The sequence below is a fragment of the Sciurus vulgaris genome (genome assembly GCF_902686455.1).
Source record: "Sciurus vulgaris genome assembly, chromosome: X".
Taxonomy (NCBI): domain Eukaryota; kingdom Metazoa; phylum Chordata; class Mammalia; order Rodentia; family Sciuridae; genus Sciurus; species Sciurus vulgaris.
This window is the reverse complement of record NC_136471.1, coordinates 95504709-95510708: the sequence shown is the minus strand read 5'-3', so window position 1 is coordinate 95510708 and position 6000 is coordinate 95504709. Positions and strand designations below refer to the sequence as shown.

Sequence of the window (6000 nt, the reverse complement as noted above, 5' to 3'; positions counted from 1 at the left end):
TGTGAAGCCCTCAAAGAAACTCAGTGCAGATGCTTGCTCCTCTCGGAGGGAGGCTGACTGCATTCTGTGTACACGCATGCTTGCCAGTGGGTATGTGGGAGTGGAACGGGGTCCAGACTGTGGCAGGGCCTCACAATACTGCCGTTTGCCTGTGATGAGTTCTGCTTCCTCAGATGTTGAAGCACGCCAAGGCAAGAATATTATGCAGGTTTTATTTAAAGATTATAATCAGACTTCTCCCAGGAGGAAGAAAGGGGCCATGGCTGATGTTCTAGAGTCCCCCAGAAGTGAGCACATCTTACGTATTTTATAGATCAGGGTCTCCTTTGTTCTCTTGTTCTTCCCCCACCCCTTATCTCTCTCCTTCCTGCCTACGTGACTAGGCCCAGGAGATGCCAGTTGACATAGCAAAGAAAGTGAGAAGTGGATGGCAGGGGGAAGGGCCACAGGGAGGATTCAGACAGGTAGGGACCCAGGGGGCATTAGCAACTCCCTGCCTGTAGCTTTTTGGGAGGGGAAGTTAGGCAGGTAACCTTAGTGATCAAAAAGGCTCTGGAAGAGCTGGGGATATAGCTCAGTTGATAGAGTGCTTGCCTTGCAAGCAGAAGGCCCTGGGTTCAATCCCCAGCACCAAAAAAAAAAAGACTCTGGAGACATATTCCAATCTCCCAAGGGCAGTCTCCAATTTCCAGATGCAGATGGCTTTCATGGCTTCTGTTTCTTCCATTTGACTCAATTCCCTATTTTTATGCTAACTGCCTGTCTTCACCCACAAGCCTCCCACAGAGGTCAGTGTCTCCTCGACAGCAAACAGGCGCTCCATTGCAGTTCCCATTGGCTTAGCTGTCACCATGGTATTGAGGGACCCGCGGCTGTGGCACATCTGCAGTTGGGGTGCTCCCACTCTGGGGAGTGTTTGGGGCACAAGCAGGGCACTGCTGCTATGAGCAGTGTCTTTCATGTCTGCCAGGGAGGCTGCTCGAAGTGTGGAGAGGCAATGCAATTTCAGTGTCACCATCTCCTGGGGGCAGTGGGCCAGCTTCCACAGGCTCAAAGGCATCATCTGGGTCCAGACACATGAACTTGCAGCATTCCCTGGGGTCTTTTTGATACTGCTGACATCCCTGAGGCCCCTCACAGAGGGTGACCACACACAACTGAGGCTCCCCTCCGTGGCAGGTACAGCTCAAGCATGGGTCATCCCCCTTGGGGGTGAGGTAGAATCCTTCATCAACCACGTCGTCCTTGATGTTGACGCAAGTTTGACTTCTTTTACACAGAAATGAAGACTTCTCATAGCAGCTCTCAGCGTGCCAGCTGTGGAGGTCATGGTGCCGCAGTGTGGGGAAGTGGAAACACTGGAGCTGGACGCAGAACACATTGTCATTCTCAGACATGGCCAAGGTGAAAACAGGATCTGGGGACAGGAACACCTCTGAGGAGCCTTTGAATGCTACCTCCCAGTGACCTTCTAAGGAGCGATTCTGGCTGGTGAAGACATACTGATAGCCAACTCGCAGCTTGCGCTGGTCCCTCCAACCAAAGCTCCACTCGGGCTGGTCCCATTCCTGGGCCAGGATGAAGCGCGGTTCCTGGTCATTGGAGAAGGCGACAAGTGAGCCGTTTGCACGCTGGCAAGTCTGCACAACATCCCAATAGTTCTCCCCAGTCAGGTAGACACGGTAGCAACTGGCTGTGCCTTCACTGTAGTGCCACCCTGTTGGGCACTTCCCTAGGAAACTGCTGAAATGGACAGGCTGTGCCACATTGACTGCATGGAAGGGTGTGGGGTTGCCTCTTCTGGCCTGCCCCAGCCATGGATCCACAGCCTCCTTCCCATGGTAAGGACCTGTCTCCCCAGTTACTTCTGGACAGTCAGCTTCATCACTGTCATCTTCACAAGTTGCCCATCCGTCACACTGGCATGGAATGGGGATGCAATGGATGGCACTGCTGCAACAGGCAAACTGCCCAGGGTTGAACCGCAGCTCTGGTCACAGCAGTTCAGTGACAGTGAGCACAAGTAGGAAGAGTAGCAGGAAAGCACTGCTGTCTGCTTTGGGCACCATTTGTCCATTTGTCCTCTGTTCATCATCCCCAGGGCAGATGCGTGACCCCACAGGGAGGCTGAACCAGCCAGGGTGAGGTTAGAAAGGCTGAACCCGGGCTAGGCACTGAGATGTGGCAGGCCAGGACTCCGGTGGGGCAGTGTTGGGATTAAGTGGTGATGAGGCAGGGCTGCAGACTTGCACTCAATCTAGGCCACAACCTCAGGCACTGACTCAAGCTCCGTGCAAGATGGCGGCCACCCTGTTTGAACCCACGCCACCTTGCCTCCTCCAGAAATTATTTCCTTGTTGTTTTATCTTGACAGCTAGAACAGCAGCTCTGTGAAAGCAGGGACCATTTTATATGAGTTATTGCTGTTTCCCCAGTACCTGGCACCTAGAAGGACCTGAAGAAATCCTTTCTGGAAGGCTGGCTTGATATTTGTTTGCTGGGTGATGCTTGAGTGGTTTTTTAAGGCTTTTCCCAACTGGAGAAATCTTGTTTCTGATTCAGGCCATGGAGCATTGTCAACCATGAAGACATTAGGGATTGTGAGAACTTTGACTTGAGAGGCAGATGTTTTCCTATCAGGAAATAGTGAAATTTCATTGAGTTATGACCTCACACCCCAACCCCCTTTTGCTCCATTTAGGAAGAAACTTCAGGGATGAGATAAACAAATTCAGTGTCTGCACTCCAGTTTACTGCAGCATCATGGCTTCTTCATTTCACTATCTGGTCTTGATTCTCAGTATACCCCTTGTCACCCCAAGCCACCTAGGCTCCCCCTCAAATTATGTTCCAATTTGTCCCCTGAAGTTGGGGGGCCAACTTCGGATTTCATTTCAACCTGGGATAGTCATGAAAAGATGACCAGTGTGGTTCAGTGCTTTTCTTTGTATTCTTTGAAACCCAAATAGGCACACAAATTAAGGATGAATCTGGATAAGATCTGACCTCTTCCACCATTGGAATCACTACTGTCATGAGTATTATCTTCAAAGAGCTCTGGCTTACCTGTCTTTTCTATCTATATCGATTTTTTTGTTTGGCTGGGACCTTCAACTACATTCTAGAAGTAAAATTGCCCTAGATCCTGTTAAGAGTGAATGGGACCTGTGGTCTTCCATGGGTTTGACCTTTTCTCAATCATGATTGTAACCAAAGTTACTCAAAAGCTCCATGAGCCTCTTTTCCTCCATTCACTTACCTTCCTTTCTTGCAGCTCAATCTGCCCCTTCCTCTCTAGGCTCCCAACAAAAGGCTTCTTTCATCGGCTTGTTCAGAATTCAGTTTTCTTTTTCTTTTTTCCCTTTGTACTGGGGATTGAACCCAGAGGCACTTTACCACTGAGGTACAACCTCAGCTTTTTATTTTTTTTTTAATTTTGAGATAGGGTCTCTTATGGAGGCTGGCCTTGAACTTGTGATCCTCCTGCCTCAGCCTCCCCAGGTGCTGATATTATGGGTGTTTACCACAGGGCCTGCCTTCAGAATTCATTTTTTAATCTAATAACAACATTTACATGGTTTAAAATTGAAAACTGCAGAATACCTAACATATAAGAGGTGACTATGGTCATTTTAATTTATAGGAGCTATCTCTGGCAAGTAGATTCTTATTGGTAAAAGTTTTTAAAACAATTCTACATTTAGTGGGTATTTTCTCAGTTCTAGATGCTAGTCAAAGCTTTGTAAGCATTAATCTAGATCTCATAATAACTGTAAGACAGGTGAAGAGACTTGAGTCACAGACAGGTTACGTGACTTGCCTGAGACCATGTAGCTCTTAGCTGGCAGAGCCTCTGCCAGTGGCCATGTAACTCTGTCCTCTGAAGTGAATTGTACTACTTCTCACAGAAACAGCAGATGTTCACACAACAGGTTGTACACTTTATGTACATTAATGATTCATACTTTAAACAACCCTATCATTAGGTTGTGTTATCTAATATCTTTAAAAATATTTTGTGAATATGAGTATTGTATATGAATATTGTAAAAACAAAAGTCTGACAATCTGGGCAATTCAAATTCAAATTTTTTGTTATTTGTTTTCTTTTCCTTTTTTTCCCCATGCTGGGGATTGAACTCAGGCCTTGCACTTGTAAGACAAGTTCTCTATCACCACCTCTAAACTACATCCCCTGTCCTTTTTATTTTTTAATTTTTTCTCGTACTGGGGATTGAACCCAGGGGTGCTTAAGTATGGAACCACATCTCCAGCCCTTTTTATATTTTAATAAGTTGCCAAGGCTGGCTCTGAACTGGTGATTCTTCTGCCTCAGCCTCCCAGATATGGGGTTGAAGGCATGTGCCACTGTGCCCAGCTCACATAATTTTTCTTTGAACAGAGTGGTGAGATGCAGAAGGGTTGGCAGGCTGGGGTTCTGGTTCAGTGGTAGAGCGCTTGCCTACCATGTGTGAGGCACTGGATTTGATTTTCAGCACTGTGTACAAATAAGTAAAGGTCCATCAACAACTAATAAAATTATTTTTTAAAAAGAAGGGTTGGGGCTGTGTCCAGGGAGGATAGACATGAGTGGGAAAAGCATTGCTCACAGCACACATGCTGAAAAAGGAAAACATGTGAAAGTATACTCAATGCTGGTCAAAAATAGGGGACCATTCAAATCAAATGTTGCCCTTGAATTCCCTGGCCTTTAGATTTTCTCATTAAAATGGGGATGATACTAGAACCCACAACATTCCTATTGATTAAATTGATTCATACATGTAAATCACCTTCAACAGTACCCAGCACTTTGTCCAATTGTTGAAGTTACATGTTTGTGCAGTGAAACAGTTTATTCAATCATGTTACAGGGTATTTAAAATGAAAACACCCTGATAGCTTACCTAAATGAATAAGAGAGCTGCTAAACCAATATAATTCAATATGATCTATTTTTGTTAGAATAAAAAAGGGTAATCTTCCATATGTCTCTTCATTTAAGGTGGCTTAAAAAATATTCTTGGGCTTGGTACAGTGATGCACACCTGTAATCCCAGCAACTTTGGAGACAAGCAGGATTGTAAATTCAAGGCCAGCCTGGGTAAATTAGTGAGCTCCTGTTTCAGAAAAGGCTGCAGATATAGATCAGTGGTAAGTTGCCTCTGGGTTCAATCCTGAATACTGAAAAAATAACTTGTTTAGTTGATAAAAATCATGTGAAGAATGTTATGAAAATAGTGTCAGTTGATGTTAAGATATAATAGGAACTACACCTTGAATTTCAACCTTGTAAATTCTGTTTTTCCTGATGAACACGTTGAGACGCAGCTTCCAATTGAAATTAAAGATGATTTGGATGACCTTGGATCCAAACTCCAAAGCCTCTTTTGCATAATTGTGTCATCTACACTTAAATTCAAGCCTCAAGCTTCCTGGGGGGCATCCAAATCCAACCACTCCCAGTCCGTGCACACATGGACTATTATCACAGAGGTGTCCAGAGCACCCTCCCTTTTGGGGGGTTACCAGGGATTGAACTCAAGGGTGCTTAACCACTGAGCCATATCCCCAGCTCTTCACTTATTTATTTAAAATATTTTAAGTTGCAGATGGACACAATACCTTTATTGTTTTTGTTTAGTTTTTTTATGTGGTGCTGGGAAACGAACCCAGTGCCTCATGTTGCTAGGCAAGGGCTCTACCACTGAGCCACAAACCCAGTCCATCATTTATTTATTTTATTTTTATTTATTTATTTATTTATTTTGGTACTGGGGATTAAACTCAGGGGCACTCGATCACTGAGTCACATCCCCAGCCCTATTTGTTTTTTCTTTTCATTTAGAGACAGGGTCTCACTGAGTTGCTTAGTGCCTCGCTTTTGCTGAGGCTGGCTTTGAACTCGCAATCCTCTTGCCTCAGCCTCCCGAGCAGCTGGGGTTATAGGCGTGCACCACCACACCCAGCTATTTAGTTTTGAGACAGGGTCTCACTAAG

At 45.5% G+C, this 6000-nt stretch overlaps 1 pseudogene across 1 annotated transcript; it reads right to left on the bottom strand.

Moving 5' to 3' along the window:
- Nucleotides 1-664: 664 nt before the first annotated feature.
- On the bottom strand, nt 665-5648 carry LOC306651676 (integral membrane protein DGCR2/IDD-like; annotated as a pseudogene). The gene has a single exon. The product of its transcript is annotated as an integral membrane protein DGCR2/IDD-like (transcript).
- Between the last annotated feature and the right edge of the window lie 352 nt (nt 5649-6000).